The sequence below is a fragment of the Phyllostomus hastatus genome, unplaced genomic scaffold (genome assembly GCF_019186645.2).
Source record: "Phyllostomus hastatus isolate PE091 unplaced genomic scaffold, TTU_PhHast_1.1 phas_scaffold_193, whole genome shotgun sequence".
Taxonomy (NCBI): Eukaryota; Metazoa; Chordata; class Mammalia; order Chiroptera; family Phyllostomidae; genus Phyllostomus; species Phyllostomus hastatus.
Genome location: NW_025334015.1, coordinates 9,989,850 through 10,008,954, shown reverse-complemented (window position 1 = coordinate 10,008,954; position 19,105 = coordinate 9,989,850). Strand labels below are relative to the sequence as shown.

Sequence of the window (19,105 nt, the reverse complement as noted above, 5' to 3'; positions counted from 1 at the left end):
CAGCTTAATATTAAAGCCTCTAATAGTAAACTAGGTCTTTAGAAAAATATTAAGTTTTATTATCATAACTCTAAGAGGATATTATAGAGATGCTAATGCAAATGATAAGGAAGACTTAACAGAGTGTCATATACATGTAAGGAAAGTTATCTAACCCTGGCCTAATTGAAACAGGCTTTTCTCACATATCTTTCCCAGACCAAAAAAAAAAATACCAGTATCAAAATAGAACTGATATTTAAATTGAGTTTGCAAACACAGACAGCATGGTATCAGAAAATTATCAAAAACAAGGATGTCTGAAAAACTACCTTCCCACCCACTCTTTTTTTTGACAGAGAGGATAGGGGTCAGGGGAGAGAGAGAAAGAGAGAGAGAGAGAGAGAGAGAGAGAGAGAGAGAGAGAGAGAGACATCAATTTGTTGTTCCATTTATTTATGCACTCATTGGTTGGTTGGTTCTTGTATGTACCTTTGTGGGGACTGAACCTGCAACCTTGGTATATTGGGATGGCTCTCTAATAAACTGAGCTACCGAGCCAGGGCCTCCACCCATTCTTATTCACCTAAATAAGTGATTAATAAAAATATAGGATAACATCTGGAAAATTTCTCGTTATTACAATCATCACGTTAACTAAACTAGTAGCTTCAGTAAAGTTGACAAGTCAATAGCAAGTAAGCATATCACTCAGGACAACTGAATAACATGGGGGCAAAGGTGCTGTACAGTAATTTAGGCATATGTTTACACTAGGATTCACAATCATCATCACCTGCATCGTACTGAGCGCTTACTAGTACTTACATTGCATTAAGACCTGGAGTGTACCATTTCATTTAATCATCACTTCAACCTTCTAAGATAGATTCTATTGTCATTCTCTGGTTCCAAAGGAAATACCTGAGGCACCAACATGTTAGTTTGTCCAGGATCAAGGTTTATGCTCCAAAGCAAAACTCAGTACCTTCCCAGGGTCTTCACCCTCGTAATGCTATGACAAGAAATAACGCTTACGTGAAGTAAGGCATAAAATTTCAAGTCCTAAATCCGAGTTTGGCAGACTTTTTCTGTGAAGGGCCAGATAAAGAATGTAGGCTTTACAGGCACTATACCTTTGTCGTAAGAATGCAACTCCACTGCCGAGCAGCCAGTGCAGCCACAGACCACCCATAAAGGGATGAGCAGGGCTGCATGCCAAATACCTTCATCTGTGAACACCGATTTTTGTATCTCATATAACTTGCACATGTCTGAAATAGTATTCTTTTGATTTTTTCAAGCATTTCTAATTTAATCATTCTTAGTTCGAAGCCCATACAAAAAACAAGCTGTGGGCCAGATTTGGCCAAAGGCTGAATTCTGCCAACTTCTTCCTAAATAATGCAGAAAAATAAAATTTTTTAACTAAACAGCTCTTCTCACAAATGCTAACTTGTAACCTGCTTAGATACTTTGAGCTGATGCTTTGATGAAGCTCAAAGTCTCAATAAACTTTGCCATCTGTCCCAAAATAGTGAAACTTTCAAAAGTTCCAAACTGTAGGTACTGCATATAGATGTCCTAAGAATGAGATAGAATCACAACATTTTGAAACTGGATGAGATCTAACACATTCTCATTCCTTACAAGACTAAACTAAACAATGAACAATATTTAGCTCATTTCATGCCATTTCTCTTCCGCTACCACGGTCTTCTGAAGAAAACAGTTGCTAGTCCCTGACATTTGTTAAACGCATTTACAGTCAACAATGAATCCATATATGTGATGCAGACAACACACCTAGGCCCGCTTGGAAAGGGAAAACACTGCTGAACAAGTCATCTAAACAGAGAATAAGAGAACGAGAGAAGTGAAGATGGATGCATTGACATTAAAGTCTCAGCCCAACTGCAGAATAGCTTCTCACTGGGAAATGATGTGGGGGTTAGGAAAAGAAAATAAAAGGAACATAACTACTGGAATTCAGACCAACATCAAAGACCCTAACAACAGTTGAGCCTGCCTGGCTGCTTCTGAGTCTGTCCCTAGAAAACAAAACAGTTATGTAACTGAGAAAGGTTCTTGCAACGAACACTTCCTCTCTGGCCCACTTACACCCTGTCACCCACCTCAATGTGCAACACTGCAGAGTAACCTGGGTTTGCACCCCAGCTATGGCTGGACAAGTCTCTGTCCAAAGTGCTGCTTTATCCCGCGGCCTGCTATGGGGACGAGGTATGGAGATAACTGGTTTGAGCACAGTTCCAGTCTCCAGCCACCCTATGGACTCCGTCTATTGAGCATCACCACATCACCAATTTTAAAAATGAAACGGAGTCCAGATAGTCCTGAAAGTGGAAATCACAACAGCATGATGCCCCATCTTCACAAAACAGCCCTATTAGAAAGAATCCACATCAATGAGTTCTTGAAAAACTTTGAGATCATGTTGTAGCAGCAATTAAAGCTTCTATTTCCTTTGCTCTCAAGCCCCAAGGAGCAAATGTCAAAATGCCCAGTTAGACTGCAATTTACCCAATAAGAAAAAAAAAACCCTGAATCACAACCATCACTACCCCAAAATACTGCAAAAATAAATCCAATTACTGGACCAAACTAGTACATTTTCTGGACTCTGAGAGCCACTGTACTCTAGCACCATATGCTTTCTTTCTTCCAGTAGAAATACAAATATAGACAACGTTTACAAAAGCAAGAGATGTATCAGAAGTTATTCCTGCTCCGAATGACTTAAAAGGTCTAAATCTGTGCCAAGTAAAAGTCTGAAAGAATGGAACATAAAAGAGATGCTGACAACAATGCAATGTGGCCCAGCTGCCAGCTATCCGTGTAGCATCATGCAGTGCCCCAAGCATTTTAAAAGCAAACTGCACTTCTGCATGCAGATCAAAATTATAATTATCCCAATTCTATTTCCTAAAAGCTAACTATTAAACTGCATCCCAAGCATCCTGCTGTGGGTCTCCTCCCCTCTACCTTCTTTGAGCTTCAGCAAAGAAGGTGAAGTTATAAGGGGTCCAGAAGTGGACTGAAACTAAGGAATCAAGCTTGACCTGCTCTTCTCACCGTTTCTTGTGATCTGTTTGAGAAAAGCTTCAACATAAATATTTCAAGCCAGCAAAATGAGAAAGGCAAGATATGGAGGTGGCGGGGAGTTCAAGGAGGAAAGAAAAGGGACACTAAGTCACCAGTATTGTCCAATATGTAGCAGCAACTTCAGCCAATTATAAAGATGAGAAGGAAAACTCCACGGGAGTCCCCGCGAGCGGAGACCTGTCGGAGACCTGTCGCTCAGCCTGCCCCCACCGACCCCGGGGGCGGCACCGCAGGGAAACGCTCGCGCGCGGACCACTGCGCTTGCAGTGTCCCCGGAGTCCCGCTGCCATCCCTGGGAGTCGCGACTCGAGCCCGCCTGGAGCCTCCGGCTTGAGCACCGCAGAGGGCGAGGAATGTGTCCGCACCCTCGCCTGCCGAGGCCGCGGGGCCACGGGGATGCTAGCGCAGAAGGCGGTCGGCTCGGAGCCGGGTGCCCGCTGGAGGCTGGGGCACTGAGCACAGAGGGACGGGGAAACCCGAGATGGTCTAAGAACATTCGATCCAGAACCTTGACTTGGAAAAGAATTCTTTTTTTCCAAAAGGGAAAGCAAGGCCCCCCGCAGCCTTCCCCGCGGCGCCTGCCCACGTCACCGGCGCCCCCGGCCCGCCCGCGGCCCCCGCCTTACCGAGCCCCGCGGCCCCGCCGCGCCGCTGCGGCCTCGCTGCGCCCCGATCGCCGCTCCGTGTCTGCCCTCCGCGGGCACCGGGCCCGCCGCCCTTTCCTCCTCAGCCTCCTGGTCCTCCTCGTCTTCGCCTCGGAGCACCGCTCGCGCCGCAAGCCTAACGCCTGGCCGCCCGGGGCAGCCGCGGAGGCTCGGCCGGGCGCCCCCCGCGCCAGCGCCTCATCCCGCCCGGCCGCCCGTCAGGCTCGGGGGCGGGGACGCCGGGCTCCCGGCCGCGGCCTCACAGTCCCCACCTCCGTCACGCGCCACGCTCGCCCGCCCGCCCGCCCCGGCGGAGTCGGCCCGGGCCCGCGGTCCTCCGGCTAGGAGCCCCTACCAGCCGCCCTCAAGCCGCCCCCGCCGCGCCCCCGCCTCGCTCGCCGGCGCGCGCCCGCCGGAGCCCGCCGCCCGCCTGGCCTCCGCCTCCAGCGCTCCGCCTCCTCCTGCACCGCGACGCCCGCAGCCGGGAGAAGAGGCGCGCCACCGCGGCCGCGGGCACGAGTACGCGCGAGGGGGGCGGGCGGAGCGCGCGCGCGGCCGTGGGCGGCGGGGGCGCGCCCAGGCCTCGCCTGCCGTTGTCCCGGGAGTGCACGTGCATGGCGGGGGGGGCGGGGGGGGCGGGGGGGGCGCCGCAAGGGTCAGCCGGGAGCGTTAGGGCCACTGAGACACTTCCCTAGAGGTTCGGGCGCGGTCATTTGCGGGGGCTTCTACGTTGCGCTGCAGTGCGAAAATTAAAAAACGTGCCGCAGCAGCGGTAACACCGGGAAGAGACCTCCTGTGAGACTACGGCAGTGGGTCCTCTCTACTCCCAGCTGACCCTTGAATACTGTCACCAAGCCGGGGAGGAAGGGGGCGTTGCCGCAAGTCAGGAAGATCCTCGTCTATCTCCTGCGCATTTTGATCTAAAACCAGCTCGCATCGGTTACTATGGGGAATGCAGGATCTAAAAGTTCCTTCGGTTGCTTCTTCATTTAAGAGTTACGGACCAAGAGATTGGAAGTGACATGGCAGGGAAGAGACAGGACAAGAGCGGGTGAAAGCAAACCTGAAGGTGCGTGGGTAGACTGAAAAGAGACTCTGGAGAGGAGTGCCGGAGCTTACAGACAACCCCCCGCCTGCGGATGGCACTAACCTCGTTCCTTCCCCTGTTCCTTTTGTTCAGCCTCTAAAGCCTGCGCAGCACTTCTACAGAAACCATCTATGTAACAGCATACATCTGGACATTCTACCTTTTCATTTTCTTCCTTTTATATATGTACCTTTCACACCTTCTGACCCATCTGATATCTAAACGTTGTGGGGAGCAGTTAACCTACGTAATTTAACCCTTAGTCCTACATCATCTAATGCCACTGCAGTGATTCAGGTCCACTCAACACGTAGTCATTTCAATGGGAGTCCTTGAACGTAAAACATGGCCTTGACCACACGTAGCAGAATTTCAAGGGCATGTACACAAAGCTTGATTTCACCACCTTCTGGAGAGAAATTAGGCAGTGAACATGGGCAACAATCTCACTCTTGCTGGCTTCAGTGTGATCAACGTGGACCAAGATTCTAGATGTTTTTGTTGTTGTTGTTGTTGTTGTTTAGCAGAGAACAAGGGATGGAATGAGAAGATTTGCAGAGAGGCACAGACTGGGATGGGAAAGTTTAAAGAAGGCTTCTGTAATAAATGTGTCCTGATACATAGCCACCTACTGGAAACAGGTGCACTTAGGATCCATAACATTCTTCTTCATGGGGACTTCCTAAATGCTAGTGAAAGAAAAGAACCAAGGAAATGAGGAAAACTAGAGACCTTCAACATAAACCCAGAGTTTAAAAATTGCTTGCTCCAAACTGCAACCATTTCAAAAGGTCACCTTTTGAGCACAAAGAGCCATCTCTGCCAGAGAGAGGCAAGTATGCAGAGAGGAATTCAGTCACTGGTGTTGGTCCTGGACATGGTGAGCATTAAGCATAAAACCTCCTGTGATGTCAAGAGGAAGTCAGCACGGGACATTAAACCAAGTCACCATGAGAAGCAAGTTTTGCCCAAGGCTCTAATCCCTTGACTACTGACAAGTAAGATAATGACATTCTGTATTTTTTTATAAAGACCTCATATCCCACAGTTTTGTCATTACATCCCCAAATTCAGCTGCACTGGCTGAGTGTTAAATGGTTTACATGCAGCTGGTACAAAAGTGAATAACATATAAAGGAGCTGGGATCTGTGCACATATTGGATGACAGATATTTTACTTCAGAGTCTCAAAACATTTTAGTATCTTTTCATCTATTGGTATTATGTCTAGCCCAGAGAAAGAACAAGTGGAGTCCTTATGTGTATCTCAAATGTCAGAGGTATTTGAGTAAGCTCAAAGGTGCTGATGCTGCTTACTCTTGTTCATATCCAGCATTCGTTCTCTTTGGAAAGAAGCATTCAAATACCCTATGAACAGATAGTTATGATTGCTAAACCTGCAGATAAACTGAAGGTTGTGACTTCTCAACAACTCTGCAGCCAGCTGAACTTACCATTTCAGGTGGTTGTGACCAATTACCTCTGACCTAATAATACCCTCAGTGATCCAATTTATTTATCCTAAAAACTGCAACAGTCCCTAAAAAAGAAAAAGGCTGTCCAGCTGTAAAATAATGTTCAATAACTGCATATGGTTTGATTCCATATTCCCAAGGTGAGGGGCAGGAGCGGGGAGAAAAAGACAAATTCTCCCTCTCTCTTGGAAGCTGCTGGAGGCCTCAGCCTGGCCTCCTTTCTCGGCCTTGGCACTGTCGTCTTCTGGTGGTAGCATCTGGGCTCACTCTTGGCATCTTGGATCTGTTGCACTGCAGTCCCCTCCAGGCACTAAGCAGCGTCATGGTGCAGACAAGTAGAGCCAGCACGGAAAGCATCCCTGCAGATCACTGCAACACACTGACCTAACCTTGAGTTTCAGAGAGAGCCGGGGAACTGAGCGAGCAAGAGAAAGAAAGCTTATTTTCATTCTCAAACTGAATGCTCAACAGCTGGCTTGAGAAAAATGAGTTGCTGAAAGTAGGCCAGGCTTAACAGAGAATTCTCCGAATGTGACATTTGACATTGCCTTGTTTATTTTTTTCCTGCCCAAAGGGCCAGTGCCATATTGTGTCCCTATAAGACAAAACAGCAAAATAAATTGTTGAAAAAGGCGTGTTGTCTCTGTGTGGCATTCTCCTAGCTACTATGGATGTCCATGGAGCACCCTCTCAAAACATTCAGTCCTTTGCACCAAAAAACTACTATTGTGCAACATTTTAGGAAGTCATCAGCCGTCCTATTCCCTGCTTCTGTGACAAATCCCTGGGACACTCACTGAAATGATAAATTTCCCATCTTCTCCCCTCTCCTGGTCACATTTTGGTTCAATATTCTCTATCACCATCGTTTACAACTTTTACTTGTCCTCCGACAAATATTTGGGGGTTTTTTTCAGTCTCTGAATCCTAACATCATTTGTACTTACCTACATGTCTGTTCTTGAACAGTTCCGCCAGATAGTAGCTGCCTTTCTACTTTTTCCATTGGGTCCTTCTCGTCTTCCAGAATTCTAAATGTTGACTGCCCCAGGGTTCTGACCTTCAACCTTTCCCATTCTTTCTACTCTCCCTCCCCCAGCAGTCCCCTGCAGCCCTGGCTCTAAATGGCCTCCATTCACTGATGTATATCTTTAACCTTGACCTCTCCCCAGCACTCCAGGCTGAAATATCCAGCTGCCTACTGACAACTCCACTCGGATATCTCAAACTTAATGTGTCCAAAACAGAACTCTTGATGTTTCATATTAAAAACAAAACCCAAAATTGCTTCCTGCGACTTTTCCCCATCTCAGTGCAAAAAAATCTCTTTCCCTGAAACACCGCATTCATTTTAGTAGCCAATCCTTCGGGTTCTACCTTCAAAACATATACTGAGTCTAATCTATTTCCTCTCTCTTGACCACTAACACCCTCATCTGCCCCTCATAATCTCCTTCCTGGGGGACTAATTGGTGTCCTTGTTTTCATTCTTTCCCCTCCAGGGTCTCAACTCAACAAACAGAATTTCTTTTAAAACATTAGTAAGATAATGTCCCACTCCTTGTGGAAAACTCAGTGCTCTATGCTTCTGATCACACTATGACAAAATCCAAAGTCCTCTCCCCAGTCTTGCAGTCTACAGCCCCTCTTCACCTCTCCAGTCTTGACTTCTTAACATTCACTCTGCCCCCGCTACCCAGGGCTGGCCTCCAGCTGTTCCCTCCACCAGCAAGAAACACTTCTTCCTAGCTTTTAGACGAGATCAGGCATGTTCAGGGTGGTGTGGCCGTATTCCTAGTTTTTCAACTGACCTCAACTGCTAAAATAGTGTTGCCTTCTGTTCCCTGACTCTGCTTTTTTTTTTTTTTACAGCAGTTACCACTACATGATTGTGTTTGTACATGATTGTTTACTACTTGCCTCTCTTACTAAAATAAATGCTCCACGAGGGCAGGGAGTTTGTTTATTCACCATTGAATCCACATCGCCAAGGAAATGAGTAAATAGTGCTGTCAACTTCCGGAATCTCTCTGCTCATTTATTTTCTGCCGTCGCTTATTGCTCTGGAGCTGTCTTCTGCGGACTCACTGCAAGTGGGGACTACTGCAAATTATAAAATTATGTAATTTGCAATTCACTGCAAATCAAAACAAATTATACTGAAAATCTAAGAAAAAATCAAGAATCAGCAAAGAGGGGTACATATTAAATGAGTAATGTAATGCCTGTGAGGCAAAATCATAGGCTAACTTGCAATTAAGTTTTGATATCTAAAAGTTAAAGGTACAGAACATTAAAGCCAAATTACATCTCATTCCCGAATGAAGTAATCACCACGTTGGAAAGGAATGTGGTAAATTTTAGGAGATGTCAGTCATCCCTTTTTTTTGTAACCTTGAACGAGTTAATTAACATTTCTGTGTTTCCACCTGTAAAATGGGCCTGCTTTCTTCCTTCTTTTGTTATCATAAAAGTCGAAAAATTTAATTATTACGAAAAAGCTTTGGAAGAAAGGAAATTTGGAAATCAACACTAATAGTTATGTTTCCCAAACTTCTTTGTCTGATATTTTGAAAATGAGGAAGAAATATATATATTTTTTGAAATCAAACTAAAGACATGAAAATCACCCAGCATTTCTGAAATGACTAGACAAAAATGTCTGCAGCAGCAAAGCAACCTCAGTCACCAGAGCAAATCACCCGCGGCCTGAGGTCTACATCTGGCATCCTCAGCAACAACAGAGAACCCATTTTATAGTCAGATGAGAACTTCAACCAGGAAATAAGAGAAATTACATTGAAATGTAAGTTTTCATATAAAGTACTTTTTAAAGATTTCTTTTTTTAAATTTATTTTTAGAGAGGGAAGGGAGGGAGAAAGAGAGAGAGAGAGAAACATCAATGTGCGGTTGCTGGGGGTCATGGCCTGCAACCCAGGTATGTACCCTGACTGGGAATCGAACCTGCGACACTTTGGTTCACGGCCCGCGCTCAATCCACTGAGCTACGCCAGCCAGGGCTCATATAAAGTATTAATCCCACTTCTTATCAGACAAAATTAGATGAAGGCTTCTAAAAGAATTAACAGAGGCAACAACATTTCCGTACATGAGATCCTTAATGTTCAGAAGGGAATCGGGTCTGGGGGACTGTATTTCCTCAGCAAACATGCTGGTTTATTTAAAATGTTTGTTTGAAGCCAAGCCAGTGTAGCTCAGTTGGTTGGAGCATCATCCTATACACCAAAAAGTTTGCGAGTTCAATTCCTAGTCACGGCACATACTCAAGTTGCAGGTTCAATCCCCAGTCGGAGCGCACACGAGAAGGCAACTGATTTATGTTTCTCTCTTTCTCTCTTTCACTCTCTCTCTCTCCCCCTACCTCTCTCTCTCTAAAAGCAATGGAAAAAAATCCTCAGATGAGGATAAAAAATTTAAAAAATAAATAAAATGTATGTTGATACACGAAGGGAAGGTCACATAAAGGCACAGGAAGAAGTCACACATTTGCAAGCCAAAGAGAGAAGCCTCAGGAGAAACTAATCTTGCTGACACATTGACCTTATACTTCCAGGCTCCAGAACCATGAGAAAATCTATTTCTATTGTTTAAGCAAAATAAAAATATATGTTTAATTGAGGTGACTTGGAGAAAACTAAATCTCCCACTGGTGGCTGTGATGGTGTGGAGATGTCACCACTTCTCATGAGAAAACACTCTTATACATACACACAACCTTTTGCTGTAAATACAGTGAGTGCTCCACTCCTCTCAGAGCTCTGCCTGAGTCAGCACTCTGCCCAGCTGCTTGGTGATGCTCCCAACCCCAAAGCCTTTTATTAGACCTAAAGAACTGAAACCAGTGTTGAGGAAGTGCATGGGAAAGTGACTTGGGAAAGCAAGAGATCAAAGAGAGGTTATTCAACCCGCAGGGCTCCTGCTTTCCCAGGGTGCTCTCTGCAATTTCCCTCCCACAATTTCCTCTTTATGGCTTCCAGTTTCCAGAAGTTAGTGCATCTCAGAAGGTCAAAGACATCGGTGCTTTCCTGCTAAATTCAAAATATGTGTTGGCTGAGAATTTACCTATGTTAACTGAAACTAAATGTAGTAGATGCTAGGTTTCCTGGGCACCTTGAGAAGAGCTGGAGTAGATAATCCTATATGCCATTTTATTATTTCTTAAAAATCAGTTACTTGCACTTGGCTTTGGAAGTTACTTTTTTTTCCACTTTAAGTATGGTTGATTCCTGGATACAGCGGGGGTAAAGGGGGGCGTACTATATCAAAAAACAATAAAATTACCCTATTAGAACATTATTTCCCTGTTCCTACTCATTTTTTTCTCTTATGTGAAACAAACAGCATTACCCCTGAGAGTAATAAAAAAGGCCAGTCTTAGGCAGAGCTGATAATAGACACAAACTTACTAGTTCACTACTTTTTGCCTAGACCATGACCTAATTTAAAAACTATTGAATGCTTCTCTTAAGTTCTTTATAAATTTTAACAAAAAGAGCAACAGGAACCATCTTACTCATGGTAACAGACTACTTTGTTAAAGAGTACCTAATTCGTGATAGCAAAGGTCCAGCAGCTGGGAAAGTTATAACTTAGGGAATTTACATTTTTCCATGCTTTGTGGAGCACCTTTCAGTAGTCGACCTAAAATTTTACCAACAAGATTGAGGCACTACTCAGAGAAACTGAAGCACAGAGAGATTCAAATTTTGAATAAAATTCAACCTTCACTTGATCTTTATTATCTATTTTTAATAACTATATTTTGATGGCCAGGTCCCACAAAACTGGACAAAAATGTTTTTTACGAGTAATATTAGCCCTGGCCAGGTAGCTCAGTTGAATAGGGCATTATCCCAATGTGCCAAGGTTGTAGGTTCCATCCCTGGTCAGGGCACATATAAGAATCAACAAATGAATTCATAAATAAGGGGAACAACAACAAGTGAATCTCTCTGTCTCCCTGTCTCTCTCTTCCCCTCTCTAAAATCAATTTTTTAAAAAAATGAATAATGTTATCTGTATATTACAGGAGAAAGCCATCCAAATAGAAAACCCCTCTCCACTGTCTTTCTTCCCTTCCTCTGCTGGACGGGAGCAGTCTAGGGGTCTTTCAATTTGCATTCCGCCACTGCCTCCAGTAACTGCCCAGGACAGCTGGCTTTTCCCATACCCACAAAAAGACAGCATCAAAAACAAAAACTAATACTGGGACCCAAGATAAGGTTTGGTATGTTGATTAGCCAAACCACTGGCATTTCACATACCCAGCAGTTTCTCAGTCTTTTGATGGGCAAGTAAGTCTGCATAAGACAGCAATTTTTCCATCCCAGCCCATTCCCAAATCACCAGCCCTGCTTCCAGGCTAGGTCTCCCATTCTATCCCTCCCCAAAACCTCTGGTGCAATTTTTGGGGGAAGACAAAACCCCCTCAACATCCCCTTGACACCATAATGGTGTCTTTTTATGAGGAAAACAAAGCCAACCTTCATGTTTTCCCCAGGAAGATTGGGAAATTGGGCCCTCTTCTTCACCAAGGGAGAAAAGTATCTCGAAGGAGATGACTAACTCTCGAGTTTTCCTCTGTGTGGTGCCATGCTGGCAGCTGGGCAAAGACAGTGGGCTGGGCGCCCCTTGCTTTCTCCATGCTTAGAGTTGACGATAGAGCAAGTCCACATAGGCTAGCCTATGGGTTCCCACGGACATCAAACAGCTGTGCAAACATGGGACAGATGCATAAATCAAATGCAAAAGTAAATGAAGTATTTATATTAAGTAGAAGTCCTGCTACTGCTGTTACAATGCTCTGCTGGGGCTCAGGAGGGAAGGGGGCCTATTAGGATAAGCAGATTGCCTTTTTCTGCTGGGGGTGTTGCCAGCAGGCAGGAGCGGAAAGGTCACACATGGCTGCAAGAAGGACGACAACCTGTTACATAAACGGTCGTCTGCAGATACATGGCCTCTAAGTGGGGTTTTCAGGCCGAGGTGACTTTGTTTCTCCAAAATGACTTGCACGTGCCAGACTATGCTTTTAGGAATCTGCCTTAGTGACTAATTTTAAAATGTCAGAGACCGCCCCAGTGGCCACCAGCAGCAGTACCGCAGGGAGATGACCTGAGAGATGGCACCAGGACTGTCCTGCCTCAAAGAATATCTCGCCATTGGACACGAGTCCGGGTGAAATGGAAGGAACCGCAGTCGCTTATTGCAATCGGGAACTCCGCTGGGGAGACTGGCTCCGTGGAAATTTCCTGTCCTCTCCGCGGAGGAGCCGGGATGCAGCGCAGCTTGATTTAGCCCGGATTCCCACGCTCGACATCCGGAGCCCAGGAGACTCGAAGGGTTGATGGATCCCTCCGCTGCTCATGAACCTCTCCTTACTGTGGGAGGTGAAAGGGAGTGTATGGCCCTTTGGGCTTATTTTAAATAAAAATATTTTTAGCCCTGGAGGGGTAGCTCAGTTGGTTAGACTGTTGTCCTGATACTCTGAAGTTATGGGTCCAATCTCCTGTCAGGGCACATAAAAGAAGCAACCAAGGTATGTGTAAGTAAGTGAAACAACAAATCAATGTTTCTCTCTCTCCCTCTCTCCTTCCCTTCCTCTCTCCCTTCTCTTTCTCTAAAGTTAATTTTAATCTTTTTTAAAGATTTTATTTATTTATTTTAAAGAGAGGGGAAAGGAAGGAGAAAAACAAGGAGAGAAACATAGATCAGTTGCTTCTCGCACTCCCAGAGCTGAGCACCTGGTCTGCAACCCAGACGTGTGTCCCGACGGGGAATCAGACTGGGGAGCCGTCAGTTCGCAGGCCCCCGCGCCATCCACTGAGCCACAGCAGCCAGGGCAAATTGTTTTTAAATACTTTAAAAATATTATTTTTATTCAGAGACACTATGTGTAGTGTTCTATATTTGAAAACACACAATTGATAAAATATAAGTTCATTGTTAAAAAATTAGAAATGGCAGCAAAATGGAAAAAATCAATTATCTTACAATTCAGAGATAGTCAATATTTTGGTACATGTTTCCTACATATCTTCATAAACATATATATATATATACACCCACACATATATAATTTTTATCCAAAATAGGACTTTATTGAAAATAATGTGTGCAAATCTGCTTTTTCCCTAAACAATTCCTTTTACTTTTCATGCCAATAAGTGTTTACCTACCTCATTTTTATATGACCATATGTCCATTCCATACTTCCTTTCACATGCTGTGATATTTCTCCTGCTGTGATTTCCTTCTCCCTCATCAATGATGGCCGAGGGTCATGTTTTTGCCAAATGTGTGCGAACATTGCCAGCCTTTGAGAGTTGACCACACGTTTACACGTACTAGTTGATACCCAAACTCCCATGCTCAGGCCTCAGCCCTTTGGCTTAAGGATTTGGTTTAGTTGCAGAGTGAGAACCCCAGCAGAGGTGTTCCTTAAACACTATCCAACACTTACTTCCCCCTTTTCCCTGGGAAGTTCTGAGGAGGATCCCAAAGACTGGTTCTATACCCAGACCTTGGCCCTGGGCCTGGGCAGCTCAGACCAGAAAAGTTCCAAGTCCACATGCTCTTCAGTAGAACTGTTATGCTTTCGTAATTGATGAAAATCCTGAGCAATTGGAAAAACAGTTAATGCTGGCTGACACTAATTACTGCCTCATTTTAGTTTATTGTAGGAAATGCGTTCAGTCTCAGCTTATTCCCTCAATGCCTGATTCAGATACTCACTCACTTTGTTCTCACGTTTTTATATTTTACATTTGGTTTTCTGTAAATTTAAGTCTGTTTACCTTACGGTCCTTCTTCATTACTTCATAGTCGCTATAGTAACCTCACTGACACCTCAATATGTATTCTACTTCCAAGCAACATAATTGTGATCAGTGGTTTCCAAAACTCAGGTCTGGTGCACCCGTGTCCCCATAGAGATGGTATAGATTTTTTTATTCACACACCCAGGACTGCCTTCATCCCAGTAAGTGTGTCTCTGAGGTGTGTTTTCAAGATGTACCATTTAGTCTGTAAAGGGTGGAATCTAAGGAAAATGAATGTTTCTGTTTCTACACAGTCGTGTGAGTTTGGGTGTGTGTGAGAGAGAGACAGAGAGAGCTAGAGACAGACACAGAGACACACAGAGACAGAGAATTACTTCTCATGAGGGGGGTGTCCATCTCCAGATAGCCAGGGTCAGCTATGTCAAGGGCTGCCAGGTAGGTAAGAAGTGCTAATTGCTGCCCTGGCTGGTATGGCTCAGTGGATTGAGTCCTGGGCTGCAAACCAAAGGGTTGCTGGTTTGATCCCGTCTAGGGCGAGAACGCCTGGGTTGTGGGTCTGGTCCCCAGTGAAGGGTGCACGAGAGGCAACCACGCATTGATGTTTCTCTCCCTTTCTCCCTCCCGTCCCCTCTCTATATAAATAAATAAAATCATTTTTAAAGTGCTAATTGCTACTGTTACTTAAGTTCTGTTTCCACCAGAGACTCACACAGCAACCTTGAAGAAGTGACTGAATGATTCCATTCCTCCAATCTCACACCTGAACACCCAGAACAATAATATTTTCTGGCTCCTTTTATTGCAAAGGCGTCAAACTGAATTAGTTTACATTTGGTGTTTCGAGATTCTACAGGAACATTATTACTTTGTGCTCCTTTCATATTGCTTGTATTTTCGCTCAACCATTAAGGAAGGACAACTATGCTAAAAATGTTTCTTTTCCATAGTACTCTCTGGGGAAGAGTACCCAATTGCTGAAGCCTAGCAAGTATAAGAAATGCATGCAAAGACAATGTGAGAGAGAGAAAGAGAGAAATCATAACCTCCCACTCACACTCACACATATTTGGCATTTCAAGTTTTGAGCAGCTAATAACCAGCTCCTTGAGTTGGGAGCTGTCGTGCTCACAAAGCCGGTTCAATTGTTCTCACACACCCTACTGAGCACACCTACTTTTTCTGAAGGGCTCAGCACAAACCCTGTTTCAGCTTTGAAAGGCAAAAGGGTGGGATGGAGTTTACCAGGAAATACAAAGGCTTTCATCAAGTGGATAAGGACCAAAGGCTCTAACTCTGGGAGGCAAGTATTTTTAAGCAAATACTCCAATTGTTTTCTACTGCTCTGGGTGTGTCTATTCACAGAGAATTTGGGTTTATTGTGTGGTTTGTCTGGATTCCCTTCCTCTGATGGGGGACTGAGGATCTGGATGCACCCCTGGGAGACCCACAGGAAATGTGGGTTATTTCGGTAATGTGGAAATAAAGATAACACTCCAATTAAAGGGAGGCAAGTCTCACATGACAGCAAAGGGGGTCTGAGGAGGCCACCCAGGCGAGCAAAGCAGCAGAGTGGATGTCAGAGAACAGAGCTGGGGGCGGAGACCAGAAGACGAAGGCAGGGAGCAGAGGGGGAGGGAGCTACAGAGAAGGCTGTCCTGGGTGAACACCTGGGACAAGGGCTCAGGCCCACGGTCCATTCACTGAGGCAGAGCGTGTGGGAGGCCTGCTCTTGAAAGCAAAGGGGATTGGTCCTGTAAGGGTGAACGAGTTGGTCTGCGGCAATTTGGGGGGCCTCTGACCTTCGAGATGTTTTATCGAGATGATAGCAAACCTTGTCACTAACATGCATTGAGTGCTTACTCTGCTCCATGCTAAACTGTGAACGGTAATTTACAATATGGTACTTAGTACCTACAACAACACTATCAAGTAGGTATAATTACCCCCGCTCTGCATGAGACAAAGGCAAAACAACTCGCCTAAGATTACACAGCAACCAGCAACACTATGGCTTGAGGTTAGGTCTTTGTGTCTCCAGAGATCCTAGCTCTTCTCAAGCTTGAGATAATTCAATATGTACCTTCCTTCCAGATATTCTGACTCAATAGTTTTGGGGGCAGGGCCAGGGAATGTGTTTTAATATCCACCCCAGGCGCTGACACAGGGGTGCAGGCCCCCATGCCAGCCAGACACACCAGAACACCACCCCATCCAGGTGAAGGGGAATGTGCTCCCCAGGAGCCAAGTTCAGACACAAACAAATAGGAAGGAAGGGTGAAAATAAATGGGAAGGAAAGTGTAAAAGAGGTCTCACCTCCTAGTCTATGACAAATAGTCCCAGCAGTCTACTATTCTCCCCAGACCTGTGCTTCCTGTCATTTGAAAATAGCTGAGAGTGATCAGTCTGGTAACTGGAAGATCACGCTTCCTCCTGAGGTGAGGTCCCGCAGATCCTCGTCCCTCATTCAGTCCCAGGTTAGGGGTGCAGGCAGCTCCCCTGCAACCCTCGCTGGGACCCTGTTCTACAAAGCTCTCAGGGCAGCAACTTTGGGCACTGCTGTCATTTCTCAGATGTGAGAATCCCATTTCATTGGTTCTAATCACAGTGGAAAAAGAGTGAGGACTTGCCTTTTCAGCAATTCCAAAGACAATTTTTAAACAAAGGGACTAGTTCTCACAATTACCCACCAAACAAAGCACATTGATAAAAATCACTGCTAGGTTTCCCAATATCATTATCATGCATGAATAGGCATTTCTTTCACTTTGGTTAAACGTTTGAATTCTTGGATCAAACTTCACAGGAAAAAAATTTGTCTTGCTCACAATGTGTTTTCTCATTTCCTAGGGTCCCACCCTTTGGAGCTGATAACTTTCTTTATCCCTAGATTTCTTTAAAGAGGTTGGGAGACAAGATTCCAGCAAATGACAGGAGGCTCTAGCTAGTCTCTTTGCAATTCTCATTTCCCCAGATGCCATTTGAATAACTCATAATCTGCATCAGCTGGAAATGTTCTTGTGGATTTGTTTATTTCTCCCTAAAATTTCTGAAGTCTTCTCTCCTCTTTCTCTGCTGCCCTTCTACTCCAGGGTGTCTGTAAGCGCCTTTGTGGCTTCCACTGCAGGCCTCTGGCCAAGGCCAAAACGGATTCTTTTCATCTATTCAAGTGTGATCTGGGCCAGACAAGCCTGCTGCACAGGCAAGAGGCATAGAAAAGTATTCTGTATTCAGCTTTCAGCTCCGCAGAGCCTATAGCAGGGGCCCGGCCCCTGGCGAGGCGAAAGCGGTGACCAGGGCCATTTGGCAGGAATGGGAATGCTGTTTGTTTGGCCCCTTCCCTTCAGCTGGACAGAGCACGCCGGTGGAAAGCAGCAGGAATGGTGCATCCTGTTCCAGCCGCTTCCTCTAAGTGCACTTCCAACTTTAAAAAGCACCTTCTTTGACCTCTCAAAGCAGCAGCATTAAGTTTGTTTGTTTGTTTGTTTGGGATGCCATTAAGTTTAAAAAGCATTACAGTTGTATATAGAGAGTTGATTAATACAATAATACGAATAGGCTGGTATGTTGGCGTGTTAGTATCAAACAGAGCACCCTATTTGTCTCAATACACAGAGGATTCAAGGCCCAAGGTATATTAACAGGAGAAGGGATACTAGGAAGAGACGATTCTGTTAAAAGATAATTTGTGAAAAGGTAACATCAAACTCTACAGTAAATACAAAATAAACGCATATCAAAGGTCATTAACGACAAAACCAGTAAGATGTTACGATTGATGCAGAGAGCATATGAAAAATTCAGTATATGTAAGCAATTTAACAAATAAACGCTAGGATAAGATTGCCAAGTTTTGTTGTTGTCTTTTTTTTTAAACTGAGGAATTCCCAATAGGCCATAATTTTAGAGATGATCTGTTTCCCAAAACAGAAATTATTTGCATCTCTCCCAGACAAAAATGCACAACTTAACAAATAATTGTTTATTAAGCCTTCCAGCTTTCATCAATAGCAAGCAATGAACTAAGTACATTTTCTTACAAACCCAAGAAAACATTAAAAGGATGTGCTGCTCACTTGTCTTATTTCCAGAATTTAGGTGATTTTTCTGAAAATTCTAAAGGTCATCGAACGAATGAACTTAAGAGTAACTAGGTGATGCTTGCAAAACAAGAAAAAGGGAAGGGCAATTGGCCTTACCTGTTAAAACAAGGCCTCTCACAGGCAGGAGAGGAGCGCTTTCCGTCAGCGTGACTAGCGAGTCTGACTCCACTTCACCAGCAGGCCCTTCCCTGAAACATGGGCAATGCATGTGTGCTCCTAAATCAATCTCTCTCCCTCTCTCTCTCTCTCTCTCTCTCTCTCTCTCTCTCTCTCTCTCTCACTCTCTATCTCTATCTCTATCTCTATCTCTATCTCTATCTCTATCTCTATCTCTATCTCAGAACTCCTGCCACCAAGCAAGCTGACTCTCCCCCCTTGCCCTGCCCCACCATTTCCAAACTAGTCATCACGCAAGTCCTAATAATGCTGGGCTTCAACCCCCATCTAACCCAGCCCTTTGTCTTTGAACACTGTTGGCCGGAACCTTGAAGGTGTGGTGGAGGGAACGATGTTTCTTCTAGTGATGATGACATTTGTATCAGTCCTTCACACCTAAGTAAGACTGTTATTTGTGTGTGTGGGGGGGGGGGGTAATTCTGGCATTTTTGGTGAAGTCTTATAAGTCTATAGAAACTCCTTTTCATGTTCTGTTAGAAGTAACAACATACAAATTCATACACATCATTGATATACAATGTCGCAGCACCTCCTTTTATTTTTGTTTCTTCAGTCTCCTAAGAGCCTCGCGGTGTACTAAGGGAACACGGAACGGAATGGATCGAGAAATCCGAGGGTGTGTCTGCATTGAGATCCCGGATGCGTTTTCCCATTTGTAAAAATTGAGATGACTTGACTCCCCAGATTTCTTTCTGCTCTAGTTCTGTGACTGCATTTTT

The 19,105-nt window shown here is 44.8% G+C and overlaps 1 protein-coding gene across 1 annotated transcript in view; it reads right to left on the bottom strand.

The window, feature by feature from the left end:
- ARHGAP32 (Rho GTPase activating protein 32) overlaps nt 1-4,063 on the bottom strand; it is a 264,019-nt gene extending 259,956 nt beyond the window's left edge. Inside the window, exon 1 of the mRNA XM_045860146.1 lies at nt 3,729-4,063. The gene's annotated coding sequence lies outside the window, so the exon portion shown is untranslated. The remainder of the gene's footprint in view (nt 1-3,728) is intronic.
- Between the last annotated feature and the right edge of the window lie 15,042 nt (nt 4,064-19,105).